The sequence below is a fragment of the Oncorhynchus kisutch genome, linkage group LG15 (genome assembly GCF_002021735.2).
Source record: "Oncorhynchus kisutch isolate 150728-3 linkage group LG15, Okis_V2, whole genome shotgun sequence".
Lineage (NCBI taxonomy): Eukaryota > Metazoa > Chordata > Actinopteri > Salmoniformes > Salmonidae > Oncorhynchus > Oncorhynchus kisutch.
Genome location: NC_034188.2, coordinates 95,871,145 through 95,888,747, shown reverse-complemented (window position 1 = coordinate 95,888,747; position 17,603 = coordinate 95,871,145). Strand labels below are relative to the sequence as shown.

The 17,603-nt window shown below is 40.4% G+C and overlaps 10 non-coding genes across 10 annotated transcripts; all 10 read right to left on the bottom strand.

Moving 5' to 3' along the window:
- Positions 1–2,747: 2,747 nt before the first annotated feature.
- On the bottom strand, positions 2,748–2,820 carry trnaa-ugc (transfer RNA alanine (anticodon UGC)). The gene has a single exon. It is a non-coding gene; the product is annotated as a tRNA-Ala (tRNA).
- Positions 2,821–3,422: 602 nt separating this feature from the next.
- On the bottom strand, positions 3,423–3,493 carry trnaa-ugc (transfer RNA alanine (anticodon UGC)). The gene has a single exon. It is a non-coding gene; the product is annotated as a tRNA-Ala (tRNA).
- Positions 3,494–4,100: 607 nt separating this feature from the next.
- On the bottom strand, positions 4,101–4,172 carry trnaa-ugc (transfer RNA alanine (anticodon UGC)). The gene has a single exon. It is a non-coding gene; the product is annotated as a tRNA-Ala (tRNA).
- Positions 4,173–4,784: 612 nt separating this feature from the next.
- Positions 4,785–4,856, bottom strand: trnaa-ugc (transfer RNA alanine (anticodon UGC)). Its single transcript has one exon. It is a non-coding gene; the product is annotated as a tRNA-Ala (tRNA).
- A 606-nt stretch (positions 4,857–5,462) lies between these two features.
- trnaa-ugc (transfer RNA alanine (anticodon UGC)) lies at positions 5,463–5,534 on the bottom strand. Its single transcript has one exon. It is a non-coding gene; the product is annotated as a tRNA-Ala (tRNA).
- A 608-nt stretch (positions 5,535–6,142) lies between these two features.
- On the bottom strand, positions 6,143–6,214 carry trnaa-ugc (transfer RNA alanine (anticodon UGC)). The gene has a single exon. It is a non-coding gene; the product is annotated as a tRNA-Ala (tRNA).
- Positions 6,215–6,822: 608 nt separating this feature from the next.
- trnaa-ugc (transfer RNA alanine (anticodon UGC)) lies at positions 6,823–6,894 on the bottom strand. The gene has a single exon. It is a non-coding gene; the product is annotated as a tRNA-Ala (tRNA).
- A 609-nt stretch (positions 6,895–7,503) lies between these two features.
- Positions 7,504–7,577, bottom strand: trnaa-ugc (transfer RNA alanine (anticodon UGC)). Its single transcript has one exon. It is a non-coding gene; the product is annotated as a tRNA-Ala (tRNA).
- Positions 7,578–8,186: 609 nt separating this feature from the next.
- Positions 8,187–8,258, bottom strand: trnaa-ugc (transfer RNA alanine (anticodon UGC)). The gene has a single exon. It is a non-coding gene; the product is annotated as a tRNA-Ala (tRNA).
- A 605-nt stretch (positions 8,259–8,863) lies between these two features.
- On the bottom strand, positions 8,864–8,935 carry trnaa-ugc (transfer RNA alanine (anticodon UGC)). Its single transcript has one exon. It is a non-coding gene; the product is annotated as a tRNA-Ala (tRNA).
- Between the last annotated feature and the right edge of the window lie 8,668 nt (positions 8,936–17,603).

The following is a 17,603-nucleotide window of genomic DNA, read 5'->3' as shown; positions in this document are numbered from 1 at the left end:
AACAGCTAGTTCTACTGTCTCTATTATATTATGACAGACCAGCTAGATCTACTGTCTCTATTATATTATGGCAGACCAGCTAGATCTACTGTCTCTATTATATTTTGACAGACCAGCTAGATCTATAGTCTCTATTATTTTATGACAGAACAGCTAGATCTATAGTCTATTATTTTATGACAGACCACCTAGTTCTACTGTCTCTATTATATTATGACAGACCAGCTAGATGTACTGTCTCTATTATATTATGACAGATCAGCTAGATCTACTGTCTCTATTACATTATGGCAGACCAGCTAGATCTACTGTCTCTATTATATTATGGCAGACCAGCTAGATCTACTTTCTCTATAATATTATGACAGACCAGCTAGATCTTCTGTCTCTATTAAATTATGACAGACCATCTAGATCTACTGTCTCTTTTATAATATGACAGACCAGCTAGATCTACTGTCTCTATTATAAAATGACAGACCAGCTAGATCAACTGTCTCTATTATATAATGGCAGACAAGCTAGATCTACAGACTCTATTATATTATGACAGACCAGCTAGATCTAATGTCTCTGTTATAATATGACAGACCAGCTACATCTACTGTCTCTATTACATTATGACAGACCATCTAGATCTACTGTCTCTGTTATAATATGACAGACCAGCTACATCTACTGTCTCTATTATATTACGACAGACCAGCTAGATCTACTGTCTCTATTATATAATGACAGACCATCTAGATCTACTGTCTCTATTATATTTTGACAGACCAGCTAGATCTATAGCCTCTATTATTTTATGACAGAACAGCTAGATCTATAGTCTCTATTATTTTATGACAGACCACCTAGTTCTACTGTCTCTATTATATTATGACAGACCAGCTAGATTTCCTGTCTCGATTATATTATGACAGACCAGCTAGATCTACTGTCTATATTATACTATTACAGACCAGCTAGATCTACTGTCTCTATTATATTATGACAGACCAGCTAGATCTACTGTCTCTATTATATTATGACAGACCAGCTAGATCTGCTGTCTCTATGATATTATTACAGACCAGCTAGATCTACTCTCTCTATTATATTATGACAGACCAGCTAGATATACTGTCTCTTTTATAATATGACAGACCAGCTAGATCTACTGTCTCTATTATATTATGACAGACCAGCTAGATCTACTGTCTCTATTATAATATGACAGACCAGCTAGATGTACTGTCTCTACTATATTATGACAGACCAGCTACATATACTGTCTCTATTATAATATGACAGACCATCTAGATCTACTGTCTCTGTTATAATATGACAGACCAGCTACATCTACTGTCTCTATTACATTATGACAGACCATCTAGATCTACTGTCTCTGTTATAATATGACAGACCAGCTACATCTACTGTCTCTATTATATTATGACAGACCAGCTAGATCTGTCTATATTATATGATGACAGATCAGCTAGATCTACTGTCTCTTAAATATGGACAGACAGCTAAATCTACTGGTCTCTATTTTCATTATGGAGAACCAGCCTAGTTCTACTGTCTCTATTATATTATGACAGACCAGCTAGATCCATGTCTCTTTATATTATGGCAGAAATATAGATCTACTGTCTCTATTATATTAGGCCGACCAGCTAGATCTACTGTCTTATATGATTTTGAACACACCAGCTAGTCTATAGTCTCTATTATTTATGACAGAAAAGCTAGATACTTAGTCTCTTATTTTATGACAGGACCACCTAGTTCTATGTCTATATTATATTAGGACAGACACAGCTAGATGTACAGTCTCATATATTATGACAGACCAGCTAGATCTACTGTCTATATTATATATGACAGATCAGCTAGATCTATGTCTCTATTCTATTATGCAGACCAGCTAGATCTACGTCTCTATAATTATGACAGCCCAGCGAGATATATGTCTCTATTACATATGGCAGACAAGCTAGATATACTGTTCCTATTATATTTGGCCGACCAGCTAGATTACTTCTCTATTATTATGACAGACCAGCTAGATCTTCTGTCTCTATTAAAATTATGACAGACCATCTAGATCTACTGTCTCTATTATAATATGAACAGACCAGCTAGATCAAAACTGTCTTTTTATAATATGGACAGACAGCTAGATCTACTGGTCTCTATATATTATTGACAGACCAGCTAGATCTACTGTCTCTTTTAATATGACACAGCTATTATCTCTTTATATATGACAGACCAGCTAGATCTACTGTCTCTATTATATTATGACAGACCAGCTAGATTACTGTCCGGGCTTGGGACCAACAAAATGACCCCAAAGAGACACTCTGGCGGAGCATTAGTTTTTAATTGTATTTTTTTGTTTTTCAGTTTAGTTGTCTTAATTTGGTTGGTTTTTAACCTTATGGTCTACTTAGAGCCTACTACAAGTCACAGTAAACATTAACATTTTTACCATAACATAAAATAATAATAAATATTCTATACAATCTACATTAACAATCTAAATGGACCAAAAAGAGACAATAGAAAAGACTTTCAATTGCAATGTGAGAAATGATGGTAACTAGTCTGTCCCTATTCAGGTTAATTTTTGTATTTTTTTATGTAACCAGGGCGAAGCATATTCTTCAGATTACAAGACCAAATGATTTTGCACATCTCTGTTTCCCTGCTTAGAATTTTCAACATTCGGGAAAGTAGAAGTGGGTCTTTGCAAAAAGAGGAGAAGCTGGGGATTGAACCCAGGACCCTCATACATGCAAAGCATGCGCTCTACCACTGAGCTACATCCCCTTTCTGGTAGGAAAAAAAATGTTGCTATTTTTTTAATGTCACTTTTATTTAACCAGGTAAGCCGTTAAGGACAAGTTCTCGATACACCACTGCGACCTGGCCAAGATAAAGCAAAGCAGTGCAACACAAACAACAACACAGAGTTACACATGGAACAACAAATCCGGTCTTGGGACCAACAAAAGTGACCCAAAAGAGACACTCTGGCGGAGCAACTTAGTTTTTAATTGTATTTTTTTGTTTTTTCAGTTTAGTTTTCTTAATTTGTTTGTTTTTTAACCTTATGTCTACTTAGGAGCCTACGACAGTCACAGTAAACATTAACATTTTAACCATAACATAAAAATAATAATAATAATTCTATACAATCTACATTAACAATCTAAATGGACCAAAAGAGACATAGAAAAACTTTCAATTGCAATGTGAGAAAATGATGGTAACTAGTCTGTCCCTAATTCAGGTTAATTTTTGTATTTTTTTATGTAGCCAGGGCGAACGCATATTCTTCAGATTACAAGACCAAATGATTTTGCACATCTCTGTTTCCTGCTTAGAATTTAAACATTCTGGAAAGTAGAAGTTGGGTCTTTGCAAAAAAATGGAGAAGCTGGGATTGAACCCAGGACCTCATACATGCAAAGCATGCGCTCTACCACTGAGCTACATCCCCTTTCTAGGAAAAAAAATGTTGCCTATTTTTTAAATGTCACTTTTATTTCAACCAGGTAAGCCAGTTAAGGACAGTTCTCATACACCACTGCGACCTGGCCAAGATAAAGCAAGCAGTGCAACACAAACAACAACACAGAGTTACACATGGAACAAACAAATCCGGGCTTGGGACCAACAAAGTGACCCAAAAGAGACACTCTGGCGGAGCAACTTAGTTTTTTATTGTATTTTTTTGTTTTTCAGTTTAGTTTCTTAATTTGGTTTGTTGTTTTTAACCTTATGGTCTACTTAGGAGCCTACGACAAGTCACAGTAAAACATTAACATTTTTAACCATAACATAAAAATAATAATAAATAATTCTATACAATCTACATTAACAATCTAAATGGACCAAAAAGACCATAGAAAAACTTTCAATTGCAATGTGAGAAAATGATGGTAACTAGTCTGTCACTAATTCAGGTTATTTTTGTATTTTTTTTATGTAAGCCAGGGCGAAGGCATATTCTTCAGATTACAAGACCAAATGATTTTGCACATCTCTGTTTCCTGCTTAGATTTCAACATTCTGGAAAGTAGAAGTTGGGTCTTTGCAAAAAAACATGGAGAAGCTGGGGATTGAACCCAGGACCTCATACATGCAAAGCATGCGCTCTACCACTGAGCTACATCCCCTTTCTAGGAAAAAAAATGTTGCTTATTTTTTTAAATGTCACTTTTATTTAACCAGGTAAGCCAGTTAAGGACAAGTTCTCATACACCACTGCGACCTGGCCAAGATAAAGCAAAGCAGTGCAACACAAACACAACACAGAGTTACACATGGAACAAACAAATCCGGTCTTGGGACCAACAAAAGTGACCCAAAAGAGACACTCTGGCGGAGCAACTTAGTTTTTAAATTGTATTTTTTTTGTTTTTCAGTTTAGTTTTCTTAATTTGGTTTGTTTTTAACCTTATGGTCTACTTAGGAGCCTACGACAAGTCACAGTAAAACATTAACATTTTTAACCATAACATAAAAATAATAATAAATAATTCTATACAATCTACATTAACAATCTAAATGGACCAAAAGAGACAATAGAAAAGACTTTCAATTGCAATGTGAGAAAATGATGGTAACTAGTCTGGCCCTAATTCAGTTAATTTTTGTATTTTTTTTATGTAAGCCAGGGCGAACGCATATTCTTCAGATTACAAGACCAAATGATTTTGCACATCTCTGTTTCCTGCTTAGAATTTAAACATTCTGGAAAGTAGAAGTTGGGTCTTTGCAAAAAAACATGGAGAAGCTGGGGATTGAACCCAGGACCTCATACATGCAAAGCATGCACTCTACCACTGAGCTACATCCCCTTTCTAGGAAAAAAAATGTTGCCTATTTTTTTAAATGTCACTTTTATTTCACCAGTAAGCCAGTTAAGGACAAGTTCTCATACACCACTGCGACCTGGCCAAGATAAAGCAAAGCAGTGCAACACAACAACACAACAGAGTTACACATGGAACAAACAAATCCGGGCTTGGGACCAACAAAAGTGACCCAAGAGACACTCTGGCGGAGCAACTTAGTTTTTAATTGTATTTTTTTGTTTTCAGTTTAGTTTTCTTAATTTGGTTTGGTTTTTAACCTTATGGTCTACTTAGGAGCCTACGACAAGTCACAGTAAAACATTAACATTTTTAACCATAACATAAAAATAATAATAAATAATTCTATACAATCTACATTAACAATCTAAATGGACCAAAAAGAGACCATAGAAAAAACTTTCAATTGCAATGTGAGAAAATGATGGTAACTAGTCTGGTCCTAATTCAGGTTAATTTTTGTATTTTTTTTATGTAAGCGGGCGAAGGCATATTCTTCAAGATTACAAGACCAAATGATTTTGCACATCTCTGTTTCCTGCTTAGATTTCAACATTCTGGAAAGTAGAAGTTGGGTCTTTGCAAAAAAAATGGAGAAGCTGGGGATTGAACCCAGGACCTCATACATGCAAAGCATGCACTCTACCACTGAGCTACATCCCTTTCTAGGAAAAAAAATGTTGCCTATTTTTTTAAATGTCACTTTTATTTCACCAGGTAAGCCAGTTAAGGACAAGTTCTCATACACCACTGCGACCTGGCCAAGATAAAGCAAACAGTGCAACACAAACAACAACACAGAGTTACACATGGAACAAACAAATCCGGGCTTGGGACCAACAAAAGTGACCCAAAAGAGACACTCTGGCGGAGCAACGTAGTTTTTAATTGTATTTTTTTGTTTTTCAGTTAGTTGTCTTAATTTGGTTTGGTTTTTAACCTTATGGTCTACTTAGGAGCCTACGACAAGTCACAGTAAAACATTAACATTTTAACCATAACATAAAAATAATAATAAATAATTCTATACAATCTACATTAACAATCTAAATGGACCAAAAAGAGACCATAGAAAAACTTTAAATTGCAATGTGAGAAAATGATGGTAACTAGTCTGTCACTAATTCAGGTTAATTTTTGTATTTTTTTTATGTAAGCCAGGGCGAAGGCATATTCTTCAGATTACAAGACCAAATGATTTTGCACATCTCTGTTCCTGCTTAGATTTTCAACATTCTGGAAAGTAGAAGTTGGGTCTTTGCAAAAAAACATGGAGAAGCTGGGGATTGAACCAAGGACCTCATACATGCAAAGCATGCACTCTACCACTGAGCTACATCCCCTTTCTGGGAAGTTAAAAAATGTTGCTTATTTTTTAAATTTCACTTTTATTTAACCAGGTAAGCCAGTAAGGACAAGTTCTCATACACCACTGCGACCTGGCCAAGATAAAGCAAAGCAGTGCAACACAAACAACAACACAGAGTTACACATGGAACAAACAAATCCGGTCTTGGGACCAACAAAAGTGACCCAAAGAGACACTCTGGCGGAGCAACTTAGTTTTTAATTGTATTTTTTTGTTTTTCCAGTTTAGTTTTCTAATTTGGTTTGTTTTTTAACCTTATGGTCTACTTAGGAGCCTACGACAAGTCACAGTAAAACATTAACATTTTTAACCATAACATAAAAATAATAATAAATAATTCTATACAATCTACATTAACAATCTAAATGGACCAAAAAGAGACAATAGAAAAGACTCAATTGCAATGTGAGAAAATGATGGTAACTAGTCTGGCCCTAATTCAGGTTAATTTTGTATTTTTTTATGTAAGCCAGGGCGAACGCATATTCTTCAGATTACAAGACCAAATGATTTGCACATCTCTGTTTCCTGCTTAGAATTTAAACATTCTGGAAAGTAGAAGTTGGGTCTTTGCAAAAAAGATGGAGAAGCTGGGGATTGAACCCAGGACCTCATACATGCAAAGCATGCGCTCTACCACTGAGCTACATCCCCTTTCTAGGAAAAAAAATGTTGCCTATTTTTTTAAATGTCACTTTTATTTCACCAGGTAAGCCAGTTAAGGACAAGTTCTCATACACCACTGCGACCTGGCCAAGATAAAGCAAAGCAGTGCAACACAAACAACAACACAGAGTTACACACGGAACAAACAAATCCGGGCTTGGGACAACAAAGTGACCCAAAAGAGACACTCTGGCGGAGCAACTTAGTTTTTAATTGTATTTTTTTGTTTTTCAGTTTAGGTTTCTTAATTGGTTTGTTTTTTAACCTTATGGTCTACTTAGGAGCCTACGACAAGTCACAGTAAAACATTAACATTTTTAACCATAACATAAAAATAATAATAAATAATTCTATACAATCTACATTAACAATCTAAATGGACCAAAAAGAGACAAATAGAAAAGACTTTCAATTGCAATGTGAGAAAATGATGGTAACTAGTCTGGCCCTAATTCAGGTTAATTTTTGTATTTTTTTTATGTAAGCCAGGGCGAACGCATATTCTTCAGATTACAGACCAAATGATTTGCCACATCTCTGTTTCCTGCTTAGAATTTCAACATTCTGGAAAGTAGAAGTTGGGTCTTGCAAAAAACATGGAGAAGCTGGGGATTGAACCCAGGGACCTCATACATGCAAAGCATGCGCTCTACCACGTGAGCTACATCCCCTTTCTAGGAAAAATATGTTGCCTATTTTTTTAAATGTCACTTTTATTTCACCAGGTAAGCCAGTTAAGGACAAGTTCTCATACACCACAGCGACCTGGCCAAGATAAAGCAAAGCAGTGCAACACAAACAACAACACAGAGTTACACATGGAACAAACAAATCCGGGCTTGGGACCAACAAAAGTGACCCAAAGAGACACTCTGGCGGAGCAACTTAGTTTTTAATTGTATTTTTTTGTTTTTCAGTTTAGTTTTCTTAATTTGGTTTGGTTTTTAACCTTATGGTCTACTTAGGAGCCTACGACAAGTCACAGTAAAACATTAACATTTTTAACCATAACATAAAATAATAATAAATAATTCTATACAATCTACATTAACAATCTAAATGGACCAAAAGAGACATAGAAAAACTTTCAATTGCAATGTGAGAAAATGATGGTAACTAGTCTGTCCCTAATTCAGGTTAATTTTTGTATTTTTTTTTATGTAAGCCAGGGCGAACGCATATTCTTCAGATTACAAGACCAAATGATTTTGCACATCTCTGTTTCCTGCTTAGATTTTCAACATTCTGGAAAGTAGAAGTTGGGTCTTTGCAAAAAAACATGGAGAAGCTGGGGATTGAACCAAGGACCTCATACATGCAAAGCATGCACTCTACCACTGAGCTACATCCCCTTTCTGGGAAAAAAAAATGTTGCTTATTTTTTAAATGTCACTTTTATTTCAACCAGGTAAGCCAGTTAAGGACAAGTTCTCATACACCACTGCGACCTGGCCAAGATAAAGCAAAGCAGTGCAACACAAACAACAACACAGAGTTACACATGGAACAAACAAATCCGGTCTTGGGACAACAAAAGTGACCCAAAAGAGACACTCTGGCGGAGCAACTTAGTTTTTAAATTGTATTTTTTTGTTTTTCAGTTTAGTTTTTCTTATTTGGTTTGTTTTTTAACCTTATGGTCTACTTAGGAGCCTACGACAAGTCACAGTAAAACATTAACATTTTTAACCATAACATAAAAATAATAATAATAATTCTATCTACAATCTAATTAACAAAAATGGACCAGAGACATAGAAAAGACTTTCAATTGCAATGTGAGAAAATGATGGTAACTAGTCTGGCCTAATTCAGGTTAATTTTTGTATTTTTTTATGTAAGCCAGGGCGAACGCATATTCTTCAGATTACAAGACCAAATGATTTTGCACATCTCTGTTTCCTGCTTAGAATTTAAACATTCTGGAAAGTAGAAGTTGGGTCTTTGCAAAAAAAGATGGAGAAGCTGGGGATTGAACCCAGGACCTCATACATGCAAAGCATGCGCTCTACCACTGAGCTACATCCCCTTTCTAGGAAAAAAAATGTTGCCTATTTTTTTAAATGTCACTTTTATTTCACCACCAGGTAAGCCAGTTAAGGACAAGTTCTCATACACCACTGCGACCTGGCCAAGATAAAGCAAAGCAGTGCAACACAAACAACAACACAGAGTTACACATGGAACAAACAAATCCGGGCTTGGGACCAACAAAAGTGACCCAAAAGAGACACTCTGGCGGAGCAACTTAGTTTTTAATTGTATTTTTTTGTTTTTCAGTTTAGTTGTCTTAATTTGGTTTGGTTTTTAACCTTATGGTCTACTTAGGAGCCTACGACAGTCACAGTAAACATTAACATTTTTAACCATAACATAAAAATAATAATAAATAATTCTATACAATCTACATTAACAATCTAAATGGACCAAAAAAGACCATAGAAAAACTTTCAATTGCAATGTGAGAAAATGATGGTAACTAGTCTGGCACTAATTCAGGTTAATTTTTGTATTTTTTTTATGTAAGCCAGGGCGAAGGCATATTCTTCAGATTACAAGACCAAATGATTTTGCACATCTCTGTTTCCTGCTTAGATTTAAACATTCTGGAAAGTAGAAGTTGGGTCTTTGCAAAAAAACATGGAGAAGCTGGGATTGAACCAAGACCTCATACATGCAAAGCATGCACTCTACCACTGAGCTACATCCCCTTTCTGGGAAGTTAAAAAATGTTGCTTATTTTTTTAAATGTCACTTTTATTTAACCAGGTAAGCCAGTTAAGGACAAGTTCTCATACACCACTGCGACCTGGCCAAGATAAAGCAAAGCAGTGCAACACAAACAACAACACAGAGTTACACATGGAACAAACAAATCCGTCTTGGGACCAACAAAGTGACCCAAAAGAGACACTCTGGCGGAGCAACTTAGTTTTTTAATTGTATTTTTGTTTTTTCAGTTTAGTTTTCTTAATTTGGTTTGTTTTTTAACCTTATGGTCTACTTAGGAGCCTACGACAAGTCACAGTAAAACATTAACATTTTTAACCATAACATAAAAATAATAATAAATAATTCTATACAATCTACATTAACAATCTAAATGGACCAAAAGAGACAATAGAAAAGACTTTCAATTGCAATGTGAGAAAATGATGGTAACTAGTCTGGCCCTAATTCAGGTTAATTTTTTTGTATTTTTTATGTAAGCCAGGGCGAACGCATATTCTTCAGATTACAAACAAATGATTTTGCACATCTCTGTTTCCTGCTTAGAATTTAAACATTCTGGAAAGTAGAAGTTGGGTCTTTGCAAAAAAGATGGAGAAGCTGGGATTGAACCCAGGACCTCATACATGCAAGCATGCGCTCTACCACTGAGCTACATCCCCTTTCTAGGAAAAAAAATGTTGCCTATTTTTTAAAATGTCACTTTTATTTCACCAGGTAAGCCAGTTAAGGACAAGTTCTCATACACCACTGCGACCTGGCCAAGATAAAGCAGGTGCCTAGGTCATTGTTCTGTTGGGGCAAGGGCAGAAGCCATTGTTCACAAACAGTGAATAAAAATGATGACTGTTGGAGAGGGGGGCAGCTGTGTTGATTTTCATCTTCCTGGAGCAACTGGATGTGGTTAAATTGGCCTGTCTATCTGTAAGATATATTGTGCTACAAACACAAGAGGAGAGAGAGAATTTAGAGAGAATTATTTATTTCAGAATTATGTATTTCTTTAATCACATTCCCAGTGGGTCAGAAGTTTACATACACTCAACTAAAATAGGGTTGTAACAAGGGGTGGTTTGTAGACTAATTGACAGATTAGTGGATAAAACAACTGGGTCTTTTGATAACACTAGCCTAAACTATTTAACATGGAATTTGTCAACAAAAATATATATATGTTATGAAAACGTGAAAATGATCCAAATAAAGTTCCAGCACAACATGATCAGACTGAACCAACTGCTATCTAGAAATGTTTATAAAGGTAGCTGGCAGCCTGGGCCATTTTCTTCCAAGCCCAAAATGTAGGCCCAGAATGAAGCCTGACCTACATTTAAAGTGCTTTTGGGTTACAGCGGCCAAACCGTTGAGGCTAGAAACACAATTCACCCCCAGGAATGCTTGGGAAGTACTCCTTATTTACTCAGACCATTTGACATGAACCATTAACAGTGAATCAATTCCTAAATGTGCCTTCCTTTCTCTTCCCTTAGGAATGCATTGCCTGCTGCTCTAAATTCAACTGGATGACAAAGTAGGTTAGGGTTACCCTAGCAAACTACCATCAATGACAACTAATCAAGCTAGTATAAGGATTATCTGTGTTGATTTTAAGCTTCCTGGAGCAACAGGAAGTGGTTAAATTGACCCTAAAACATGTTTTGAAATCACTGCCTACAGTTAGAGCAAAACACTGTATTCAACCCTCTGTAAATCAATCACTTTTTAACATAAAGGCTTGAACCTCATGATTATGTAAAATGGTGTCCAGTGAGGAAATGTGTTTAATTACAGCTTCCTGTGACAACCGGAAGTGCCTTACATTGGGGTCATAGTTGCTGTTTTGAGGGGTTAAAAAGGTCACATCTTTCCAAAATGTCATATGTGTGATTAGGCAACCCTCATAAACTGGTAACATACAAGAAAACCAGGTTTTAAAGTTGTGTTTAATAGCCATCCCATCATTTCAAAACAGTTGAAAGGTTGAGTCATCTCCTGGGAGGAGGTAACCTGCCTATCAACATTAAGTTGTCATAGAGGGTGGGTGCCCTCTGGTGGCTGAACCCGAGATCAATGAGAGAGCTTGTCATTCCCACCTCTCTGTCATTCCAAAAAGTAGACAGGGGGAAAAAATTGTGAAAATGAATCAAATAAATATACATCAAAACATGAAAGGATCAGACTTAACTAACTCCTATTTTGAAATGTTGTGTAAAATAAGCATTCTATCATTTAACAATAGTTGAAAGACTGAGTGAATCACCTCGAGTTGAGGTTAACAGCCTATACACAGTCAGTTTTATTAGAGGGGGTGAGTGCACCCCCTGTTGGCTGAACCCGGCAGGGGGGGTTCCGTCTTAGCATGTAATTGAACCCAGCACGGCACTGAATCCATTAAGAACCATATTGAAAAACTCACAAGTAACTCTTTCAAATACCAGACACATAGCTCAACATAGTGCAATGACTGAGACACTGGAATTTGTAAAAAAAATATATATATATTATATATGTTATGAAAACGTGAAAATGATTCCAAATATAGTTCCAGCAGTACATGAGATGATCAGACTGAAGCAACTGTTACTTTGAAATGTTTATAATGTTTAGCAGGCAGCCATTTTTCTTCCAAGACCATTTAAGGTGCTTTTGGGTTACAGCGGCCAAACCGTTGAGGCTAGAAAAACAATTCAACCACAGGAATGTTTTGAGGTCCTCCTATACTACTCCGGCCAATGTGAAATGAATGTATGTATATATGCAACTAGGTCGGACCGACAGAGACGGATTGTCTCTATCTGGTTCCGACAGAAACGGAATGTTCTATCCTGGTTCCGACAGAAACGGAATGTCTATCTGGTTCCGACAGAAACGAATGTCTCTATCTGGTTCCGACAGTAAACGGAATGTCTCTATCTGGTTCCGACAGAAAACGGAATGTCTCTATCTGGTTCCGACAGAAACGGAATGTCTCTATCTGGTTCGACAGAAACGGAATGTCTCTATCTGGTTCCGACAGAAACGGAATGTCTCTATCTGGTTCCGACAGAAACGGAATGTCTCTATCTGGTTCCGTTCCGGCCAACTTCCGGAAAATCACAAATAAAATAAAATATATTTAAAATAATATATATTAAAAAAAATATTATTTTTTTATAAATGGGTGGGGGGATTTCCATATTTAAAAAAAATATTCTTCCATAAAATGTTCACATTTTTTTGGTCTTCACCTTCACAGGCGACCCTTACCTTGAGTGGGACTGGGCTGGAGAGCTAGCCCTCGCCGGGGCTAAACAACAACAACCACTTGAAAGTGGGAATCATCTCCTGAGCTGAGGTCGACAGCCTTCAAACATAGTGCAAAAAAAGTGTGTTTGGACTTAGAATATTTTTTGCTAAAAAAAAAGAAGTGCAAATTAATCAAATAAAGTTGCAGCTGTCTTTATTAAGATCAAACTTAAGATGAACTAATCTTGAAATGTTGAAAAAGTGTTTTTAAATAGTTTAGTCTGATCACTTACCTAGATCACTTTTTTAGCACTTTCCAGGAGGGCTCATTTTGTCAAAAATGCAAAAATGATAAACATTTCAACTCCAGGTACTTTATTAAAGCAAACACAAACATCTGTCATCTCGAAATGTACAAAAAATATCTTTAAATAGCCCCCCATGGTCATCATCTTGAGAGACAAATGGCATATCACCTTGAGAGGTGAAATGACTAGAAATATCACCTGGAGAGGTGAAAAATCGTAAATTTTCACCTCTGAAGGTGTCAGAGTTATGCTCAACAGGGTCTTCTTTCCCCGCTGATTCCGCCAAGCCCGTTCCCTTTGCTGTGGTTTCGCTAGATAGTAGGTAGGGACAGTGGGAATCTCGTTCATCCATTCATGCGCGTCACTAATTAGATGACGAGGCATTTGGCTACCTTAGGAGGGTCATATTTACTGCCGCCGTTTATCCCCTCACCTCATCGAATTCCCTCATTTCCATGAGAAAACACGGCCGGAAAGGCGCGACTTACAGCATGCTGTAGCATGCTAGCATGCTGCGGTCAGACATCCTCAAGCGGAAGCCCAGTCGAGTCACGCGGGCGGCAGATGAGCCTTTTCTGCGATTACATACTGCGCATCAGTAGCCCCAGGCTGGAATTCCTGAGGACTTTACAGAGGGCTTGTTACCACCCGGCTATCATCATGTGCTACGCACTACTTGTAGGAGACTTAAACCTCTACTGTGTATGCAATCACTAGTGAAACCATCGGCCGGACTTTGACCTGAAACAACGGAAGAAAGCGCTTCCATTGTATCATTTCCTTACCCGTCAGCCCTCGTCAGCCTTCAGTGACCACCACCTTCCTTCCCTTGTTTCGATATTCCTCACTCTCGTGAGGGGGCCACAGTCACCCCGTAGGTGATTTGAGTGCGAAAGAGAAGGTGGACTCGCCTCATTGATTACTCTTTAAGACGAAATCCGGTGGGATCCCGGGCTGTCTGTAGGCTGGTCTACGGTGAATCTCTGGTCGTGGAGTTTTCAATCACAATGACCGTGCCCCGCCTTCCCATTTCAGGAAGTACTACTGGTGACACCGTATTGATCCTGAATCTCATGCCCGCCTCGCCTCGGGCACGAGCCTCCTTGCAATGCCCTATCACCGCGGGGCCTATGAGATCACCACCTCGAGTCTCCGAACGTAGGGGGGACAAACACACATATAATGTGTGAGGTCCCGCTCTCAGGCAAGCCTGAGGCCTGATAGTGCCCGCTACTGGCCAGTCACATGCCATTCCACTTTATGCCTTTTTAAGAGCGTGGAGAGAGCTCCCACTATGACGTGTAGAGTCCCGACTCAGGCGAACCTGAGCCCTGGTAGTACGTGGCCGCTGAACACATGTCATCCCCGTTTAATGTTCACCCTTGGTGGGCAGCGTTAAATTCAAACCTCGCGGTTTAGAGCTGTCCGAGCAAGTAGGGGACGCAAATCTTATGTTACATCACAGCTTTCTGTGATCAGACTGACACCACAATACGCTTAATCAGCCGTCCCCAATGTCTCGGACCTCCCCCCCAGCCGTGCCTGGGTTCCAACTTTCTCACTGATTGGTTACCTGCATGCGGGCTTCCAATTCCTTTCTCCCTCCACTGACATGCAGGGTCCTTCGTTCCCCCTAGTGCGGACTTCATACCAGAGGGGACCGCGGGCTCGAGCATGTTGCCATGCGAGCCCCCACTAGCCCGCCCGGCATTAGCCCGCCTCAGGAGGTTGCCTCTTTCTTTACTCTCCCTTCGGCCAACACTTTATGGAGGGACTGGGGAGGCCCCGTAGGGGGCTCCCCATATTCCCTCCCTTCCTTCCGGAGCTTCTCTCGTTCACAGACAAGTCTTACGTTTACCCAAATCAAGGGTCCCTTAGGGGTAGCCTGCTGCCAATACTTAACATATATGTTATAATAGCAACGAACAATGAGACACGCTAATTATATGGTGCTCATTTCTCTCCGGCTCTGAACTGGAACTGGCCATCACCGAGATTAACAATAACATTAACTTAAGAGCAAGCGCTCTAGCTTCCCCCTTATTCCCCTTGGCGCTGCCGCCCATTCCACTCCTACAACTCGTGCAGGAGTGTCCCCTGGAGGATCGACTGATCCTAGGATGAGATGATACTGAGCCCAGTGATCATCTATCTTTGGCCCTCTTCCCCGACCTAGGTCGGGGTTCCGCTCATTACACCATGACTCGACATCTTCGCCTCCTCCATGGTTGCCCATGGAGGTGCTCCAACCGTCATGATGCTCCATAGGCAGGGTCCTATTGGATCTCCTAGCAAGCTAGGGCTGCGTTCGATTGGAGTCTAGAGAGGTTCGGTTCCTCCCTGAGGCTGGGCTCCTGGGGTCGCAATGAAGGTGCTTCCATAGTCCGGCAAGCACCTACGGTGGTCGCCCACCGAAACTAAGGATGGCTATCCACGCTTTCATCATCCGAGTCCACTGCCTCCCCACCCAGCCTATAGAAGTTCCTCAGGACATCCAGGGAGTACAGGAGAGTTCTCCTGCTGAACAGTTTGGCCAGCCGCTTCTCTCTACTACGGCTGACCCCCAGAGCCCTCAATAGCCGGCCGTTACCAACCGGCCATTTTCCTCGGGCTCCGAGTGGGAATCCGAACACCTTTACCTTCCTTACTTTCAAGGCGGCCATAACGTACCGAGCAATCGGTAGCGACTTTCTCTGCGGCTGCGACCATGAGCGTATCATAGGCCATCTCGTACCGCACCGTAACATCCACCACCAAAGCGTTCTCATTTTTCACGAACACCAGGTCTGGGCGTTGCAGTGCACCCGCACGGGTTCTGCAACACATTTCCCTGGTGACGATCCATCCTGCGCGTTCGGCTTCACTTGCTAGCAGTTCGCATAGATTATGATGTCGCTTAATACGACTGTCTTTCACCACGGGACACTGTCCGAGAATGTGCGAGCAAGATTCAGTACCCAATAGACAATGGCGACAGACACTCGTTAGGTCCATCCTGCCCCTTGACAACGCCTCGCGAGTTGGGTATACATTGGCCCTTAGCTGTAGACCTGCAATATAGTGGCGTTGTCTTGATCCCAACGTTTCCGGATTTGCCAACCAGTGATTGCTGTTTTTGTCACCGCCAAAGGCCTGCACCCCAATTCCTTGGGGTCCAGTTAGGACTTCCTGGATAGTTTGGCCTCACCGAACCGGCGGGGTCTGTACACTGTACAGCACTACCTCTCTCTTCTTCTAGTGGGGGCAGACTTGCCCCTTCCCCACCGGCTCTCAGCCACATCCCGAGGTACTCTTTCCGCACAACCGTCCTGCGGGTCACTATCCGTGTTACCGCATCATCCGAATGCCATAAACGGTAGACCCTTCTGACTTGGATGGACAGGATATGACAGGCTAACTTCACTATACCCAGCCCACCATCCTGGCCTTTCGAGTATAGCAGCCCATCACAGGTACACTGCGGAAGGTGTAACCACACCTTCACAGCTTTCCTGATCATCCCATCCAGTACCGCAAGGATTTTTGGCCCTAGCCCGCCGTGATCCGCTCAGTAAACCATCCTCGGAACCGCATAAACGCCCAACATTCTCACCTTCTGAGAAGGCTTCAGCGGTGACCGCCCGATCGATCTAATCCAGTTACGGAGTCGTTCGACAGGTTCTGGCTCCATAATGCCATACCACGGGCTCACCCTCATACCCAGGTACGCAACCGACTCCTCCGGTCCGACCATGTGTAGTTTCTCTCCACACACTATCCAGGATTCACAGAGGTTTATCCGTCGCACTCTCCGAGTCTTTTGGGCGAGGAATCCGTGGCACTTTCATTCAGCCCGGTCCGATTGCAGAATTCTTCCAGAATTAGAATATTGTGCGCCATACCCTCCCACGAACCGCTCACCAGCACGAGGTCATCAGCAAAAGCCAGGGTTGTGATCTGCTGATCATCCAATTTGTACCCCAAGCCGTAGCGTTCAAGGGTGTCAATCAAAGGGTTCAGGGCGAGATTGAACAACAGCGGAGACATCGGGTCTCCCTGCTTCACCCCGACCCTTATGTCAACGGGAGGGACCCGCTCCTCGTTGACTTTAATTGACGTAGTTACTCCTGTGTACGAATCTTGCACGATTTCGATGAAATGTTCATCGAGCCCTCTCTGCCTGAGTACCTCCAGGATGTGCAAGTGGCTCACAGAGTCAAATGCACGCGCAAAATCGACTAGCACCACGGCCAACATCTCGCCTTCCCTCCGGCTGCGCTTGATTAGACCTCCCAAGATCATCAAGTTCTCCGAACACCCAGGTGAGGAAATAAATCCTCTCTGGCGCGGGCTAATGGGACACGCCCGCGCCAGCCTGTGTGTCAGGATTCGAGAGTATAGCCTCAGCACCAACGACCCGATCGTTAGGGGTCTCCACCCAGCCACCTGGGTGAG